We start from the raw sequence: 20,788 nt of genomic DNA on the forward strand, positions 1-20,788 counted from the left end.
GGTATATTAGAGCAGGAAAGAGCGAAATGGGAAAAGAAGAAAGAAGAAGAAAGGATAATGGAAAAGATGAGTATTGAAGTAATGGAAGAATTGAAAAGGAAAAGAGAGGAAATTGATAGAGAAATAGCGGAGAAAAATGAAGGGGAATGAGAAGAACGGGGAGGGGGGAGTGAAGTAAGGAGGTATGTATACGGAGACACAGAAGTAGCAACAACCTCAGCACAAAGGGGAGCAATTGGCAATGAGGACAAGGGAGGAACGGATCTAATAGACTTAAGAACAGTGATGATTAAGGGAAAAAAGATAGATTTGGGGTTGCCATTAATGGAGGACTTTTGCAGTGAGGAAGGAGAAGGGAAAGAAAAGGAAGGGAGAGACAGTGAAAGGGAAAGCTTAGACAAATTATACATCACCCGGACAAACGGAGAATCACCATGGATCTGCAGGAGAAAGGAAGAACTGGAGGGAAGTGAGGAGGAAGAGCAAGGAATAGCGGAAAGGCAGACACGCGCAGCCACACCGTCGACATCCCGTCCCACATGCTCCACTACCTCACGTTCATTACGTGCAACATACCCATCTAAACTCGCGCCCTTCACACACGAACTAACACCCTATGCAGGCAGGCTTAGAGAACTCCCTGGACGCAGGCAGGAAGTACGAATACACACGCCCACATTAAATAAAGGAAATGGCAAAAGAAAGGGAAGAGATGGAGGAGAAACAGTTACGAGCAGGGGAAGTATGGACTCCATTGACGATGTAGAAGACAGGGAAGAAGAGAAGGGGTGTACGGATTTGATTGTGTGGAACCCAAAGCGCCAACAAGGACACAACCTAATGCCACTTCTGGAAAAGGGAGGGATTAGCCCACAATACGTCCCCTGGAAGCATGCAGACAAGGAAAATATAAAGTGCACGCTCCCATCATTAAGTGGAGGTGCGGGAAAATGGATATATGAAATGGAAAAACACACTGCAGGACAGAAATTGGCAGTGGGGAATGTAAAGGGCCTTCTAATATCAATATTAGGGGATGCAGCAGATGACATCTGGAAGAGAGCAGGCTTCCCCGGGGTCACAATAACAAACACATCACACGATGGGGCACCGTTCGCAAACTGCAGACAAACTGCTTTATGGCAGGCACTGAGGGTACAGTACCCAGACACATCAGACATAGGAGCTATTACCTCACGCAAGATGCGTGAGAACGAAGATCCTGTTGATTATATCCAGGAAATTCAAGAGAAGCGGCGTATGGAAACTAGAGAACAATGGGACAAGACACCAGCAATATTCTATCATATACTAGTACAAGGGCTCCCAGAAGCAGTCCAGAAACAACTGAAGAAAGTAGTGGGGATGGAAGCAAAAGCATGGCCAGAAATACAACTAACAATAGTGCATCATTGTAGGACATGGCAAGAAAAAATGAAGCAAAAGGAAGAGGATAGGAAAACGGAAGAGGCTAAATTAGTACAGAAAAAACTTACTAAATATACAATGGAAGGCGCACTAATAACTACAACTGCAACAATGACTCAAAACACCACACAAGTAGTAGCTGCACAAGATCCCTCCCAAATACAATCATCACAGACTGTAACACAACAGCTGCCGCCACTCCAACCATACACGACTAACATGGGAGGAGGATACTCAACGCCAGTAGCTGGGTACTATAATTACAACAGGGGAAGGGGAGGAATAATGAGGGGGAGAGGATACGGATATAGCACACAACAGCAGGGGGGAGGATTTCGAAATTTCTACCCCACCGTGCAACCAGTATACCAGGACAACCCAGGAAGCTTTCCATGGCAGAACAGGGAACCACCGGTGTGTTGGATTTGTGGATTAGTAGGGCACATGTCACGCACGTGTAGAGTGAGACCAGGCACACCATCATGGAGTGAACAGGGACAACAAGGGCCCACACAGGAACAGCAGGGCATCCAGCAACAGCAGATATTGCAACGGGGAAATGGGCAGCAACAACCAGTAACACAACAACAGCCACAGACATATTCGCTGCCACAACAACAGGTAGCAATGACACAACAACCCCAAGTACAGCAAGCACAGCAACCTGCCCAAATCCAAGACCATAACATAACCTCTACCAATACACAACTACAGCAAATGCAACTGGGAAGGGTGACGGTCCTGGGACACAACCCTTACACAGGAAGTGGTCAATCATTATACCCTCAATAGGACAGCCCACAGACGGCCTTGGTGTGTCCCATCCTGTCGGTAACACCTAATAGTGCGGAGGAACCACGCATAGAGGTAACGATAGGTGACAAAAGATTATCATTCCTTGTCGACACCGGAGCGACCCGTTCTTGCATAAGGGAAGGTAAATTTAAGATGTCAGGTGAAGCCATGAACACCCAAGGATTTTCTGGGGCTAGGGGATTGGTTCCCTTTAATGATAACATTCCCTTATCGATTGGGGATTATGACATGTCAGTCCCGCTTTTATATTCTAGGGCCTCACCAGTAAACATACTGGGGAGAGACATAATGAGCAGATTGAATATGACGATCTCCTTTACGGAGGACGGCATAGTTTGCTCCACTCCAGGAATTAACATGCTCACTGCACGACAAATTATGCAAGCATACTGTGGACAGACAGTGATTAGGGCTGAGCCAGTAGATGGTGAACTGTTCCAGTACGGGACAGACATGGCATTTGCATGGATGCCAGGAATTGAAGGAAAGATCTGGAGGAGGCCAGCAGCCTACTTGTTTAGACCAGAAACACCAGCCAATGAACCAGAAGGAAAGGTGATTGCCGTGAACCTGGAGAGCATTATAGCAACTGCTGATTACATTGCAGTACACGCCCATGACGGAGAAGGGAGAGCATGGAGGGCAGTGATAGCACTAGCAGAGGGATGTAGACTCACCCAGGTGTCAGACGAGGAGCTCTTCTCAGAAGAAAATGAAGAAGGTGAAATGGTGTTTATGATGAGTGTAGAAGTATGGCTTAGAGTGACGTACAAACAAGTGGCACAGAAAATTGCAATGGCACTTGAAGCACCCACATCCACCCCAGCTCCCTTCTTTGAGGAGGATATGGCAAAGGTACCAACATCATTATGGACTACTAGTCCCTATGACGTGGGGTGTATAAAAGGTATAGGGGGAGTAAGAATAAAATTGAAAAAAGGTGCCATACTCCCCAGAGTGAAACAGTACCCACTATCAAAAGAGGCAGATGAGGGCATATATGAAACAATAACGGCCCTTATAAATAGAGGCATATTGGTACCATCAGAATCACCATGTAACACAGCTGTATACCTAGTGCGCAAAGCTAAAGGGGGGTCTTGGCGCTTCATACAGGACCTCAGGTACTTGAACAACATAGTGGAAGCAGAATACCCCATAGCAGCGAACCCGGCCACAATATTGTGCGGCATTCCAGCAGAGGCATCACGATTTACAGTGATAGACCTAAAAAATGTCTTTTTCTCAATACCCCTGCACCCAGACTCACAAGATCTGACAAGCTTCACGTACAGGAACACAAAGTGGAAACACACCAGATTGCCACAAGGCTACTGCGAGTCACCCTCAATCTTCAACAGGGTAATACAGATGGATTTGGGTAACATTGAAGTGGAAAGCACAGTGTTGCAGTACGTTGATGACATAATAATTTGCAGCACAAGCAAAAGAAGATGTAGAGAGGACTCATTGAAGATGCTGACGGTATTGGCTGAAAAGGGTTACAAAGCCGACAAGGAGAAGTTACAGTACTGTCAGGAACAGGTACTTTACATTGGTCAGCTTATATCTCAATACGGGAGAAAGATTGCACCACAAAGAGCACAGGCTATTTCAAAAACGCCGCCGCCCCACACAGTGAGGGAACTGCAGCAGTTCCTGGGATTGTGCAACTACTGTAGAGCCTGGGTATTTGATTACAGCTCATACATAAGACCCCTACTTGAGACTTTAAAAGAAGCTAACAAAGGGGAGAGAAAATTGGGGTGGACAATGGAAATGAAAGAGGCTTTTGATTAACTTAAAGATGCAATATCAACTGCTCCGGTGCTGGCCACCCCAGATTATGAACGACAATTTTTTATATTTTCACATTGCGACTCAGCAGTTGGCTCAAAAAACAAGCATGGGCTACAAACCAGTAGCGTTTTACAGTGATCACTTGGATCCTGTGATGTTAGGACATTTCCCTTGCGAACAAGGTCTCGCCGCAGCTGCCTTTGCGGTAGAGAAAGCATCAGCAATCACAATGGGGTGCTCAACCACACTATTTGTGGAACATGCACTATTTGCAATATTGAATAAGCCTAAGTCCACACTCACCACGCAGAGGGCGTCAGGTTATGAGATCATCCTATCTAGACCAGAACTATCAATTGTTAGTTGCAGCACGGTTAACCCTGCAAGGTTTATAGCAGAAGTAATTGAAGAAGGAGATTATGCACACGATTGTACGCAGACTACCGAAATGTACTCGTGTACTAGAAAGGTTGAAGAGAACGCACTAGATGGAGGAGAGCTCTTGTTCATTGATGGGTCCTCAACGATAGACCAAAGTGATGGGATAAGGAGAACTGGGGCAGCAGTGGTAAAAATGACAGAGGAACCGGTGTGTGTGGCGATGAAATGTGTACAATTACCACAGCATTACTCTGCTCAAGCAGCCGAATTGGTTGCACTGATCTTGGCGTTGAAGGAAAGTTTCGACAAATGAGTGACTATATATTGTGACAGCGCATATGTCACGTCTACTGTCCACTCCGGATTGTCCAAATGGAGGAGAAGAGGGTTTAGGAGAGCTGACGGCACCCCAGTGCAACATGCTCTCTTGTTGGCTGAACTAATTGAAGTAATAAATGACCCCCAAGAATTAGCTTTAGTCAAATGTACCGCACACACCAATGGAGAAGATCATATCTCAAAAGGGAATGCAGCAGCTGACGCACATGCGAAGTATGCTGCATATTTTGGTGAGATATGGAACCCCCCAGAGTCAGAGAGAGGGAGAGGGAGGGGAATAGCTAAGGAGATGTTGATAAGAGAAGGATACACCCATCTCCCAGCCACACAGATAATGGAGCTACAAGCGGCTGCACCAATGGCAGAAAAAGAAATATGGGTAAGAAGAGGATGTACAATGTCACCAACGGACGCAAGGGTAACACTGGAAAGATGGTAATGCCATTAGCACTATTGAACACCGCCTTAAGCCAACTCCACCACCCAGCCCACACAGGCAAGGAAGTTATCGCAGCACGAATTAGAGAAGATTGGTTCTGTCCCGAGTTAGATTCCCATGTGACGAATTTTATCAGCAATTGTCTTACATGTCAACAGTTCACGGCCGGTCACACGCTGAAGGTGATAAAAGGTACTATACCCCGGCCTGAGGGACCCTTCCTGCACATCCATATTGACTATGTTGATATGATCAACATATGTCAAGGAAATAGGTATATGATTGTAGTAGTGTGCCCATTTTCCAGGTGGATCGAGGCAGGACCCTGCTCACACCCAGATGCATTCAGAGCAGCTAAATTTCTAGTGAGGGAGGTTTTCCCCAGGTGGGGAGTATGCGAGGTACTGCGGTCAGATAATGGTCCGCATTTCGCTAATGAAATGTTCCAACACATCACATCCTTACTGAATATCAAGCATAAATTTGCCTGTGCATATCACCCGCAGGCCAACGGTGTATGCGAACGCCTGAAGGCCTACTGAAGGAGGCAATTGCAAAGATACAGCAGACAACAAAGAAAAGTTGGCTGTATTGCCTTCCGCTAGCCCTATTTGAGCTAAGGAATAGACCAGGCTCCGATCACCACCTCACCCCTCACGAGGTGGTGACCGGACGACAAATGCGCCTTCCTTTAACGCCTACATCAAGAGCATTCACAGACCATGAAAATACAGCAATTGTTCTTGGTGATGAAATGTACCAATATGTGTCTTCCTTGATTACTAGTGTGGTGTTTGTGTCTCAACAGCTCGAGCGCACGCGGGGCGAGTCTAAGAGTCATCAACAAGAAGACACGGATAAAGAATTGGAAAAGGGAAAACTGTGCAAAATTGCTAAAGGTGACCACGTACTACTCCGCAATTTTCAACAGAAAGTGGAACAGCCCACGCTTCACTGGCCCCCACCTGGTAGAGGAAGTATCAACGAGAGCAGTAAAGCTACAGGACAAACGTGCCTGGAATCATCTACACGACGTAAAGATCTGCAAACTCCACACCCGCCCTGCCATCACCGACAGGGCCATTGGAAGAACAGCAACAGCGTCTCCCACGGAGGAAGAGACTTTTACCACAGCTAACGACCCAAGTGTCCCTCTACCCTACCACCCCCCTGATTCCCCAGAGACAACTACTGGCATACAGAAGGGTAATTCCCACACCGCCCACCCCATGGTCACACGATCAAAGAGTAAAGTGACTTCCGCCAGTTGAGCCCTAAGCCCCCTGCCTGAATAACCCAACTGAAGGACATTTGAAGGACATTGTTTTGCACATATACACATGTAAACACTTGAATGTTCTCTCTTCTTTTTTTTTTTCTCTCGCACATGCAGGTACCGTGTATTATTGTACTGCCAAGAATATAAATAACTAACAAGATTCACTGCCCAGGAGTAGATGCTACCCTCAGACGATAACTACCCTGAAGAATTATCACACCAATTTGTCCATCACATAAAAAGGCCAAAGTACCTAAAAAGAAGGAGGGTACGTGTCTACTACACGGCATTTCTCTTGGCCATAGAACAATCAATGCCCCATCTCCACCCTTACTTGCCTGTCCTAAGAGATAGATCACTTAGATTGGCGTGGGAACAGCTCTTCGCCTGGGCACTGAACGACTACCTGATAGGGAGAGCTTGAAAACAACAACTAACACTAATAACGAGCATATTGAGAATTTTCAGGCAGGCAACTTTAACGTCGCAAGAATTAGCTGCCGGACTGCAGCAAGGTAAGAGCAAAATGCCGGTGAGATTAGCATCTGTAATAAAAATGATAGGGATCTTAATGATCACCGTGTTCTTGGCTGCCTCTGTGTGGCAGAACAGTTGTGCTATCAATATTTTGGCTGTTCCCAAATCTAATATACCCCCACCCCCGGCTGCAACAGGTGTTACATCAGGTGGTACTAGCAAAATCCCACACAAGGGAAATAGAGTTAAACGCAGCACATACTCAGACCGTAAAGGTATTGACAACTACATACAAGATTCAGCACACGTCCCGAATAACATGTGCTACCAACACATGACCCAAATAGGTAAGCAGACAACGGAAGACAGCTGCTATGTCTGCTCATTGATCCCATACGCCATGAGCGCTTCCAGAACTTTCGTTGCCACGGAAATTGATGAAAAAACAGCACGATGTATAATATACTTGACACTGTTCCAAACGAAAGGGAGATTCCAAGGGAACACGGTGCACCTGGTATGGAAAACACGAGACACATACCCGTACGAAAACAATTTCCTCAAGGTTTATTTGAGTTACAACAAGGCCAGTTTACACGCTGAAGCATTCAAATACATAACAAGCGGCCCTGAAAAAGGAGAAACAAAGAAAGTAACATTACAGTACCTGCCATGTGATTGGTACGCCACTGAAGTCCCTGGTAAACAAGGATGTTGGGAAAGACCACTGATAATAATAACAGGGAAGGTGTACCTGGGTGACAAATGGAACATAGGAGTGGCAGGCAGCAACATGATAACGAGAGAGGATACTAAGAGTATTGCTGAACACAACGACAGATGTTGGATGACTTGGGTCAAATACGTACCCATGCTAACATGGTTAGAGAAGGATGAAGACCCAATAACAATACTGCCGCTGACTGCGCCTAAGGTATGCTACCAACATAAAGGAGAAGTGGACGTGGGATACAACACCAACTGTGCAAGTGTGACGGAGTTACCTGAGGGGGGAGCAGGAACAGCAGTGGTAATGGACCATTACTGGGCCTGCGGAAACAAGGCATACCACACACTGCCCCCTCTGTGGAATGGTATATGCACAATGGTACACGTCAATGTACCATCACTAGTGGTGCCCCAGAAACATGTGAATGTGGCAAGCTTTCCCAAAATGGATGAAGGAAACAAGAGGAAGAAGAGATCTGTACACACTCAAAAGGAGCCAGAGAACCAAAACAGCGGCAACAATTCTGTCCTGAATAGGAAGAAGAGACAAGGAGAACCTCTGACAGGAAATTACCCATGGGGACGGTCGGAAACAGCACTCTCTTCAATCCCACCAGAACACAGACTATTCAGCAGAGCAGCAATGTTCTTCTCCTCAATAATACATCCGGGACTACAGGCTTACGCAAACGCAAAATGGCTCCAGATAACTAGGTGGGAACTAATGATGACAATTAATTCTACAGTAAATGGATTCAACGCAATAAAAGAAGAACTGCGAGCAGTGAGGATGGTAGCACTACAGAACAGATATGTACTGGATTCCTCACAGCAATGGAAGGAGGAGTTTGCGCGAAGATAGGACAATCATGCTGCACATTCATTCCTGCTAACGATGCTGACAATGGTACACTGACAGAAGCAGTATCACAACTGGCCCAGATGCACTCCAAGATGATGGATGAAAGTAAAGGTGTGAAAAAGGATGAGAGCTGGTTTTCAATATTATGGTCATGGATGCCATCTTGGTTGTCAGACGGACTGAAGATTATAGTTGGGTGCATTATTTTGGCTGGAGATGCACTGATCTTGATAAGATTTTGGAAGGCCCGTAAGACACGCACCACTGACGAAATGATCGAAATGGTTGGTATGCACCCCTTGATGCCAGCAGATGACGGCCAACACACTGGAATAATAATAAAAGAGAGAGAAAAGTTGCGCAACCAGATCATCACCAACCACCTGGACCCACCATCTGTGAAGCTCGAAAACCCAAGAAACCCAAGGAGCTACATAGGAAAGTGGGTATACTGCACACCTGGAGGAACATGTGTATATATGTATTGGTCATTTGAAGACCATGTTAACCACTATGGACATTTGGGAGGAGTAACTAAAATATGGAGGGTGAGAGGAGATAAGGAAAAGGATATGTTTGTGGTCGACAAGTCGACCAGAGGGGGGACTGAAGTGGGAGAATGGAAGAAAAGGCTCCCACCAATCCCCTCTCTCCCTTGGCCTAGAGGATCACGGCCCAGGCACCCGCCACGAGAGGAGTTTGCCCATCTACCAGACGACCAAATACCCTGGTACAAGAACATACGGATGTGCCCTCCCGCGTGCCCGCCAGCCTGCCATACCCTTGCCGACGCCTGCGGCATGGAGGGACCCGACTGAATCATCCAGCGCTAACTCAACACATCGTTAGAGATGCCATGACGACCCAGCCAACGGCCAGAATACCCGTACAACATACACACTGGACACTCCCACACCAATCCACACGAAGAACATACTCAGTGCTATGACGTAGGTGACGGACACACCCACAGACGCGCATCTTTATTATTTTTCACATAGGCTTCTCAAAATGCAGAAACGCAAGACGCACAATGAACTCATCTAAAAGCTTGCTCACGCTTCTCCTAAACCCACGCATTGCAATAAGAAATATAACGAAGACACGATACTGGGGATAAAGCAATATGATACCATAACCTAAAGCGCTGTGTATCAAACGTTTCCGCCTATGCACCAGGCCAAGTAGGCCGCAAGCAAGAGCTTCCATGAACATTGAACGAGCAAGAGTACAGTTGCTGACCCTGCAGAATGAGCCCGGCGATGACTGACAGTCAAGGGCACAAGGTTGCAATCTCGTATGCCGCAAGCCGACGCCAAGGTCACACCTGCAATTAAAACCAGGCACACAGTGGAAAATACAATATTAATTGTGCAGAATTCTGCCTCGACCACGGTCCCACCTCACGTGACCAAACCAAACCTGACAGGGTGCCAGGCCCAGGAGGAGGGAGGCACCGAAGCCCCCCGTTTCAAGACATAGGCAGATACAATTAAGTGATTCAATGGACATCTGCGGCGGTGGGAGTAGTCGGCCTTCAGGCATACCAATAAATCTTCACGTTGTCTGCACATAACCATAGTGAAACATTGTTGCAAATGACAGGTGCACCGCGAGCTGGGAACAACGATGGTCCCAGACTGGGGGGCTCGTGCGTGGACCAATCAGAACATGGGGCTCTTATCACTGACGCCATTAACATTGACCAATCCCCAGGGATCTTCATGTAACAATTTTCATGTATCAATTTGAAGGGACAACCCAATTATACCACCTGACTAACCCTCAACCACTAACAATGCTCTCTATACGTATGCTATACTAACCCTACCACTCGAGGAACCAATCCAGAGTGGCGATAGGTTTTTTGCTAACTTTCCAAGGTGACGCAAGTAGCGCGTCATACTAAGGTAAAAAGGGCCTGCGAGCCCATGAGGAGAGAGAGAGTCAGGACGGACGCGTACGTTCCTTGACCCATCCCTGCCGTTTGTTCAATAAACAGCAGAACCACCTTGCTTCTTGCGTGTGCCTCATACTCATTTTTTGGGATACATGGGAGGAGTTGGGGCCTCCCTGCCTGGAGGTCCGCGGACGGCTCAGCCGACCCCGGGAGAATTTCCCCCCGACAAGTGGGTGGTACCTACCACATTCCAAAGCCTGATGTTAAGTCACGCCCATGACGCGGCCACAGCCGGTCATAGGGGGTTTCATACAACTTTGGAAATCTTGCAAGAGGTCGCATACTGGCCCCATATGGGTGAGTACCTCAACCAATACTTGAAGGGGTGTCTTGTGTGTGTGCAATTTCAGCCAAGTTCCCTCACACACCAAGCTCCCCTACAGAAAAGGTGTATGACACTGCCTTGGTCAGATTTGCAAGTAGATTTCATCAGGCCCGTGATTCGCTTCTCTAGAGGAAACAAGTACATGTTAACCGTCACATGCTTGTTTACCAAGTGGGTGAAATGTCTCCTGGCCCCAAATTGCAAGGCAGAAACAGCAGCTGTCCTGATTATAAATCACATCTTCTCGCGTTTCGGGCCTTCCCCAAAGGATTGTGTCAGACCAAGGAAGTCACTTTACCAGCAAGGTCATGACAAAGATGTGGGAGATACTCGGGGTAAAGAGAAAACTTCACATTGCCTACCGCCTAGCTTCTAGTGCGGGAGTTGAGAGGTACAATAAAACTATTGTGGGCATTCTATAGAGATTTGTGGCAGACTTTGGGCCTAGTTGAGACATCCGACTACTGCTTGTCCTGATGGCCATCAGGTCTACACCATATTCTGTGACAAAAATGTCTTAGTTCGAGCTAATGACTGGATGAAAAATTGTGCTACCTCAGCATCTGCTCTATAGAACTCAAGAGCAGACCCTGATCAATGCATCCACGACACCTGAATATATTGAACATCTGAGAAAACACCTTGCTTTTGCAAACTCTCAGCGAAATCTGGAAAAGTCAGCAGAGGGGATGAAAACCCACTACGATTTAAAGACCACTCAGAAAGAGTACCAAGTAGGAGACAGGGTCTACTTGTACAATTTCCAAAGTAACCAGACCAAAAGTGGAAGTTCCTTCCCTCCTGGCGCAGAGCCTTTGAAATCGTGGATAAAATCTCACTTTTTCCCTATAAGATCCGCATCCCTAAGGGAGAACAAATGGAAAAGAAATGGGTTCAGATCAATCAGTTGAAGTCTTGTCATCCAGGCAGAACTGGTGACTGATTGAAGAACCCAGTGAGGGTAGAGCCCAGGAACCCTCTGAAGAGTAAAAGTAAAGAATTGGAACCCGGATAAAGAAACTCATACATTTACAGGGAGTAGAACCATTATCCTTATTTTGAAGTGCTGGTGAATGATTGGCATGTAAAACAATGTTCGTAATGCTATATATGGTGATATGTCTCTTATTCTTTTGTTGTCAATTTTCACATCCCTACCTGGGAAATTTGTATTGTATGAAATACTTAATCTCTCTGTTCTTGGCAGATAAAATAACTCCTTGCCTCAACAGGCCAGAGAGGATCCGCCGGAACGTAAGATGACCAGGAAAAAACCCTAATGGAAAAATAAAAATTGTAGTGGAGGATCGACCAGTGCACCTCTCCATCTGGACCGGGAAAAGAGTGGATACACTCCGAAGGAGAGTCTTGGAACAAACCAAAGAGCAGGCACACCCTAAAGGAGATTCCTGGGGTGAACCCATGCTACCATGAAAGGGAAACCCCACTCTCTCCGGTTCCATGTAATAATGTCCCCTCAAAAATATCGCCATGCAAAAATGTTGCCGAAAAATGGCTCTTTTTTGTGGGGACATTATTCCATGGAACATGCGGGGGACACCCCCGCAACCCCAAACCCTTTTTTTTTTTGCTGCCCCTGTCCGCATATATATGGTCACCCATATAATATCACCACAACCTTTTCCCGGCGATATTATATACGGCGACCATATATATGGGGATAATATTACCTGATACCCTCTCTCCTACCTCTTCCCTCTGCATAAACACATCAAAGAGCTAAAAGGGGGGATTATGTGGGGTGAAATAGCCCTGAATGCCATAATTAAAAGGTTGGAGTCAGTTGTGAGTTCGCCCCAAAAATGAAAGGCCTGAAATAATGAGGAAATGAGGCCCTGCACTTTCAAAGCAAAAAAGAGTGAAATTGAGCCTCCAAACATGGAGATGCATAAAATGCAAATTACCTGACATAAGGGAAATACACATGGTAAGGTTTGCCACATTATTGGAGAGCTGAAGCAACATTCTCAGAAACAGCAGTGCCCAGAATATTAAATGAAAATGCCAAAGATGTGTCACAAGCCTTCGCATCAGAATGTTACATTTTTACTGTGAAAGAAACAAATGTATGAATATAAATTTTTCCCTTTAAACTAAAGATATGCTCATCCAAATGTGTGCAATATTTGTAAAATATAAACTTGGTTTCTCTCATGCTTGGAGGCTAAAATGGGTTAAAATGCTGCAGTAAATTGAAGGCCTTCTCCATGACTGAGACTAACAGAAGGATATTTCGATGTTGCTTCTGAAGTAACACTCTGCACAGCCAGATGTGCATCAAAGCATTTAAAAGTGTTATTACGTTGCCCTCCTTTAACCACTGTATGCAGTGATACTTCAACATATTAATGGTGTGTCGTTCGAGAGTTTATGTTAATTAAAATGTGAGCTAAAAAGTCAAACTTAGCTTAGGGGGAAAGGCTTTGGCCTGCTTTTAATTTCCTAAATTACTTCCTTTAGTTTGTCATAGAGACCAAAAGGGGTCTTTAAGCTTCAAACAGAAGGGTTTCCCTTAAATATACAGCCTAAATACTTGTAGAGATCTCATTTGCAGTGTGGCAAGATAAGGACAAGTTCTGCTCTCCAGTTTTATGATCCTGGGCCCCTCAAACTGCCATAAAACCATGCATTAGCTGGCATTTAGCTCTTAGAATGTGCAATCTAATCTCAACACAGTACCCCTCTTGACGTCACAGCCAGGAACAAGAACTGCAAAGATGGGGGTCAGAGGTCCAGGAGGGATTTGCTTGCCCATTGTGTAAATGGGAGACATGTTTTTTATCATATAAAATCAAGAATATTCATCCCACAAGAGTCGTCATTGGATTTCTGAAAAGGTGACAAACAGGCCTTTCTAGTCACACAAAAAATATTTTTATGGGACCTACACAACTCAAGTTATTTAAGAAAACATCATGAGGCACTCCTGGTGTAGTTGAGAGATATGTAAATTTAAGGAAACATGTAAAATATGATTAATATTCTGGCCACCGAGCGCCATAATTTTCACAGATATTGTTCTGGGGTGAATGAGGAAAAACTGTACCTCCATATAGAAATGACGTCCAAACTTCTAAGTAAGATCATTGGACTTGCAGTAAAATATTGCGTTAAAAATGCCATCATGTTTGTCAAAAGGGCACTTATCAAGCAGTGATATTTCTATGTCAGTGAACCAGACCAAGCCCCCCTCTCTAAGGAAGATGATGGATTGGTCTCCTCCCCTGCTATCCCAAAACACTCCTACATTTTCTGGACCTATCAGGCCCACTCCCTTCTGTGGGAACTCTGACACATTAGTGATGTCATCTGTCCTATAACTAGATATGTCTGGCACAAATCAGGACTTTTCCCACTAAATCCTGAGGCAAGCAGCTGGCGAAATTTGGAAGCACCATCCCAGCACAGTGTGGCCTAACCTGCAGTGGAGCCAGGACATTTAGGAGCTGCTTTGGGACCCCTTGGAGGAAAGAGGGAATCCTTGACTGATCCCATTGGCTGTCCCAGCAGTGTCCTGACACTACCTGATGTCCAGTCTAGATCTTTCCTGTAAGTGTATATTCCTCAAGCCAGAGATTGCATAAACCCTATATTCTTTCAGCATTGCCATAGAGATTCCCCATGGCAAAATCCCCTCATTTAGTGTATTCCAGTCATTTTCCCATTGAAGAATTCTTTGCATGTGTATTTCAGCCATTTACCCATTGAAGACTTATTTGCCTGTGTATTTCAGTCATTTTGCCATTGAAGAATTATTTGCCTGTGCATTTCAGTCATTTTCCCATTGAAGCACCCCATTTTCCTGTATAAATCCTTAGTATATTTTTCTAGGTAAATCAATTAATTTCCCCATTAATTTCACGGGATTTGTATGGTTGGAATTCGAACCCAACCATCACTTCCCAGTGCCTTGTGAATTGTTTTAGTTATAATGTGTTGCCCAAAAGAATTAATCCCATTGTGATCTGAAAAAAGAATTTGTCCCTGTGTTTAAATTGTGCCCTGCTAAACCAATTTCCATCTGCAATTGTATATTCCCCTTGCATCTGTCATCCTGAACCAAAACCGTAAGCATCAGTTAAAACGAACTCCCATTTGTATTTTCTTTCCCATTGAAATTGAGTTTCACATCCAAACATATGATTTTCGTCCTCTGTTCCTCTTTCCCTATGGCGAGATGATAACGCATTTCCATTTGCATTTTCTTTCACATTGCCAATGTGTTCAAATATCCAAAAAACGATGATCCCCCTTGTGTGCTGGCTAGTATTCTCTAAAGCCTTGCCTGTCTTTTAAGTGTAAGCAATCCGAATTCCCTTCTGTTCTTTCCATAGCGGTTGTGCTAGATAATAAAAAAAAACATTCTTTCCTTGTGTTCTAAAACAAATTGGCCCATTCTTTGCTTGCTCCCCATATTGTATGTGTGGGCACCACAACAACACTGATGTTCCCCCTGTATTCCTACTCCCTGTCACTGCCTTCCATTCAAAGGAATCAAGTCCAATTGATGTTTGGGGCTGAGTGTCACAGGGAGAGTGCTTAATGATATGTGATATCATCATGTGTGAATTGTTCTTCTTCTGTTTTGCCATTCAAAAGGAAGTAATTGTGACAGTATATCTCAACCTATATTTGTATTCGTATTTTGTTTATTTGTATAGCACGCCTGGCCCAAGGGAATCTGGGCGCATATCTTCAGTTACAGTGACATTCAACAACAACAACAACAACAGTATAATAGGATACACAATATATATATAATCAAAAATTACAGGAGTTTACAATCAAAGTAAATGCCATGCAACAGCATCAACAACGGTGCAGGGTCATTCAGAGGAAGATACATAATAGAGAGGTGGCTAGTAGGAGTTAAGAGGTGTCTTGAGCAGTGAGCCAGAGTTTAGCTTTGCTCTTGAAGGAGTGGAAGGAGGGTTCAGATCTGAGTGGGTTGAGCAATGAGTTCCACAGTTTAGTGGCTACGTCGGGAATCTAACCCCGTCAGCTTTCTGGAGCTTGCTTGAATCTAGGAGGGGAGAGACAGTGTGCTTGGGCTGTTCTCTGCAGACGGCTGGAGGTGTGAGGTGTGAATCATCTGGCAAGTAGATGGGAGCCTGGTTGGCCAGGCATTTGTGGATGAGGGCGATCATTTTAAGGGAGACTCTCTGGGCTGCTGAGAGCCAACGTAGGTTGCATCTGGTGTCAGAAATGTGCTGATTCCTGGGAATATTTAGAGCTGCCCTGATGGCGTTGTTCTGAGTGACCTGTAGCTTGCTTAAGTTTCGTTGGCTGATTCCTATGAGAGGGCATTACAGTAGTCAAGTTTTGACATAAAGTTCTGGCCAGGATGGCGCAGTTAGCAGTGGTGAGAAAAGGTCGGCAAGCTATGATAAGTTTGCACATATAGGCGGATGATGAGATTACAGCATTAGTTTGTCTGGAGAGTGGTAAAGTAGAGTCAAGATAGATGCCTAAGGTTTTGGTATCATTGGATACCTTAATGGTATTGCCATCTATGATGAATGATTTAAAGGAAGGATCAAGTCTATTAAGTTGATGATGGGAATCCAAGATGAGAAGCTCTGTCTTGTCATCATTGAGAAAGAACTCATGATGTGCCATCCATGCCTGAAGGACCTGGTAGACATCATTTAGGGATTTTGTGTCCTCTGTTTGGTCTCCGGTGATAGGGATGAGTATCTGGATCTCATCGGCGTAGTTTGTGTAGGTGATACCCAGATAGTTGAGAATATCGAAGAGTGGTTTCGTAAATCCATTGTAGAGTGTCGGTGAGACACAAGATCCTTGTGGGACACTGCATTGGACCGGTGACGGTTCAGCAGAGGCAGAGGGTGAGAAGACCCACATAGATCTATTCTCCAAGAAAGATATGATCCAGGTGGTGGCTGAGTCAGAGAAATGTGCTGCTGATTTGAGATGCCGGCAGAGTATTTGGTGGTTAACCAAATCAAAAGCTGCCGATAGGTCTAACCTGGTCACTTTATAGAGGTTATTGCATCATTGTGTTGCCACCACATTGGTGGCTGTTGTAATTTGTTCATTCTCATTCGAAATTAAATAATAAATTGATAAATATCGTATTGACACACACCAGGCTGGTTCCTAGTCCATTGTGACACAGGGTATTGGTGGAGGTTGGGTGCGAGACGTGTTGGAGGCCTTCTTTAAAAAAGGACATACAATGTAAAAAAGTAAAAGTGCTTTCATTGTGCGCCACATTCATTACAGTGGAAGGAGACTGTGTAATAAAACTGTGACATGTGTGCGCCCCTTCTTAAAAAAGCTGACCCCGCCGACCCCTCCTACCCGGTTAACTACCGCCCCATATCTTTCACTCACTTCCTTGGGAAATGCCTGCAGAAGCTGGTCTTCCCCCAAACGGCCCTGAATTCTGAGCTCATTGGTTGCCTACATGACCATCAATCTGGAATCCAAGCATCCAGAGCCACGGAAACTGCTCTCCTGAACACCCGTGTAGAAATGCATCTATTCACACACAGTGGGTTCGGGGGCATCCATGCTTATACTTCCAATGATTGATACCTTAGTTACTTTAAGTCCCGTGGTGCAGCCTGTAAATGTCATATCTGTGAATAAAGGCACACTACCTGACTGCATTCCCACCGCAGCAATGAATATCCTTTCATTTCTCTCCATATAGCAACCAAAGTCAAAAAGGAAAGAGAAGGGCACTCTCCACAATTATGCATCCCTCCCTTCTTAACACAAGGTTCCTGCCCAAACATGTGGATGATGTCCACAACTATATCGTTGAAAACCAGGTTGATATAATGTGTCTCACTGAGACATGGCTACTGGACTACCTTCCCCACTACAAAAACCAAACTGCTCTATGATTATGTTGGGCGATCTTAACCGTTGGAAGGGGGATAAACCCACCATAGACATAAAACGGTCCTAAAAAAATATAGATATCCATGTCTACAATTCAGACACCTCGCATATAAAAGCCCACAAAGTAGACTGGCTTGCTATAAGGAACATGAAGGTGACTGATATGACTACTGCTCCCTGTATATGGTCAGATAACTTTTTCATCACCTGTAAGGTGGAGATTTCATCTCCCCAGCGGCGTAAACAGGGGCCACACAAGAGCAATTGGTTACTGCTGTTTATTAGAGGAAACAAGCAGGGACAAATTCACGGAGCGTAGGTTCCAGGCAACTTGTCATCCGAGTCGGGCTCACAGGCCTGTTTTCTATCTACGTGACGTAACAATTTGCATCACCTGAGAAAGCTCTTCCCTAAACCTATCGCCACTTCAGATTGGCTCCCCGAGTTGTAGGTTCAGTATAGGACCATATAGTGAAAAGGGTTATTGGTGGATTAGAGGTCAGGTGGTACGCTTGGTTCGCCCCTAGAAATTGCTACTCCGAAAATGATACATGGAAAGGTTTAGTGATTGATTGTGTGGTGTTGTCGTCAGTGGTTAGCCCCCCGTGTCCTGATTGGTCCATATGCGATCCCCTAAGCCTGGGACCATCGTCATTTCCAGCCCGCGATGTACCTGGTGTTGGCAACAATGTATGACTATGTGTCAGTGAGAGACAATGGACATGTTCTGCTACCGCCGTTAGAGTGCTCCTTTCCCAGCATGGCTTGTGTATGAGTTGTTACAACTTTGTTGCAAGAGGGGCCCCAACGTGGGACACTAGTGCTTCTTCAGTCTTTGGGACTTGGCATTATATCAGGTTGGCCCAGTCACGTGTTAGGAGACCATGGCTGAGGCAGAATTACAGTGATTTGATTTGTATTTTGTTTCGGATAGTCACAGCAGTGGTGGGTGCACCTTGGCTTGGAGCGTGCAGAATGTGGGCTGCAACATTGCGACCTTGGTTGAGGTGGCTCCAGCCAGGAGCTGTTCTGGATGCTCACCATCTTGGAGCTCCGTAGTCTCTATGAGCCGCTTCTGGTCTGTCGGTTTTGTTCTGAGGCCTACTTCGGCTTGTGCTGTATGTCATGGCATAATGTCCGTAGGCGAGGAGGTGTGGTGCGTAGGGTGATTCCTTGTGCATCAATCCATCCATAGGGTCTTATCCTCAGGTTTAGTAGCATGAAGCCTCTGCAAGCATATACATGAACTCTTCCGGCGTCTTGCGTTTCTGCGATGCGGTTGCTGGCCTATGTGGAAAATAATAACGATGTATGTCTGTGAGTGTGCACGGTCCGCTAAGTCATAGCACTGAACGTGTTCTTCATGTGGATTGGTGTGTGAATGATCCAGGTGCACGGCAGCACATGTTTCTGTCTATCGCGGCTATGTCATCATGTCATCTCTAACGATGGCAGCTTAGGTTGCGAAACGTTTAGTCGAGCTGGTCCATGCGATGGGTCCCAGCTCCGTCTTGGTTCCCGCTGCGTGTCTTGGGCGGGATGCAGCCTGGTTTCACAGGTGGAGCATGGTCATGGTGTGTGTTGGCATCCGGGCAGTGGGCAGAGGTGCAAACTCGTGTGGTCGGTGGTTCTTTGGCCATGACGTTGTCTTCCAAAGTTTGGGCATGGCTTGAGGGAAGGTACCCTCCCATTTTACCTCTTCAACAGCCAACCAAGACTCTCCTAACTCCTTGGCCAACAGATATTATACCAACCTATTGGCCTTTTTAAACAGAACTGCCCTTCTCACGTATAAAACAGTTTGAGATAGTACAAACCATCAGAACTGGTTCACTCCTGATCTTACCCTGCTAAAGCAGTCTAAAAGGCAAGCAGAGCGAAATTGCTTCAAAGAAAAATCTCAATAAGTAAAAAAGCTTGGAAATGTATTGAGACGGATTTTGAATTTAAAATTATGGGGACTATTATTATAATGCACAAATCATCAGTCCTGGAAATGTAACCAGAGAAGTGTTCAAACTTTTAAAATGCTAGGAAAAACTTCATGCCCTGAATAGATCATTTGAGCCTTCTTGTACCAACTGCATCCAGGTCCAGAATGCCTTTGTGGGTAAAATGATTACTGCACGCACTTAGATCAGTATAGATCGGGGCAATCAGAACTTACTGGATTTTTATGCTCCCACTGGGACCAAGCAATGTCAAGCGCGCCAGCCTCTCTTTAACTTTAGCCCAGTAGCTAATTTTGTTGTTGTTGGCCTGTTAAAAGAGGTGCACCCAACCAACTGCCCAGACATCTTTTCCCCATCCAAAATTAGATTAAAAAAATAAGGAAATGTTCACCGCCTTCTATAGATGATTTATAAATGCCTCCTTTTTAAGGGGTTATTCCTACCTGTATTAAGAATGTAGCAGTGACTCCCATATTAAAAAAGAAAAATGATTTCGACCCTAAGGATCCCGCTAATCATAGGCCATTTACTAACACCTTGTTTCTCTTGAAAATCATTGACAAAATGGCCACTTCTGAATTGCAACAGTTCATGGATGATATGAGTCTTCTCCATAAGAAACAGTCAGGGTTTCGTAGTGGTTACAGAACGGAGAGTGCCCTTTTGGATTTGTGTAGACATATTCTGATGGCATTGGAAAGAAGTGGGTCGGGGCCCCTGAGCCTGTTGGATTTATCAGATGCTGTAGACCTCCTTGATAATGAATGGCTATCCAAGGCGCTGTCTTATACTGGGCATTGTTCAGAAAAAGCTATCAAATGGATGGATTCCTTTCTTTCTGGTCAGAATTTGAGAGTGTGTTGGGGAGATGCCTCATCTGATCCTGTCCACATTTCCTGCGGAGTACCGCAGGGCACGTGCTTGTCCCCATCTTTGTTCGCCATTTATATTAAGCTGCAGAAATTAGGGATACCATTTTGTAATTATGCTGATGACTTCCAGCAAACAATGGAGCTAAGTGGACATTTTTAGACAAATCAAGAAAATCTAAATAACATCTATAGGTTTATCAAAGATTGGATGTCCACCAATTGACTTTGCTTAAAC

At 45.2% G+C, this 20,788-nt stretch overlaps 1 long non-coding RNA gene across 1 annotated transcript in view; it reads left to right on the forward strand.

Annotated features, from left to right (window-relative positions):
- The window catches only part of LOC138565848 (uncharacterized), a 37,308-nt gene extending 24,354 nt beyond the window's left edge, over positions 1-12,954 (forward strand). The window contains exon 2 of the long non-coding RNA XR_011301658.1: positions 12,068-12,954. This is a non-coding gene — a long non-coding RNA (uncharacterized lncRNA). The remainder of the gene's footprint in view (positions 1-12,067) is intronic.
- Positions 12,955-20,788: the final 7,834 nt, after the last annotated feature.

The sequence above is a fragment of the Ambystoma mexicanum genome, chromosome 2p, assembly GCF_040938575.1.
Source record: "Ambystoma mexicanum isolate Mex_15411 chromosome 2p, UKY_AmexF1_1, whole genome shotgun sequence".
In the NCBI taxonomy this organism is placed as follows: domain Eukaryota; kingdom Metazoa; phylum Chordata; class Amphibia; order Caudata; family Ambystomatidae; genus Ambystoma; species Ambystoma mexicanum.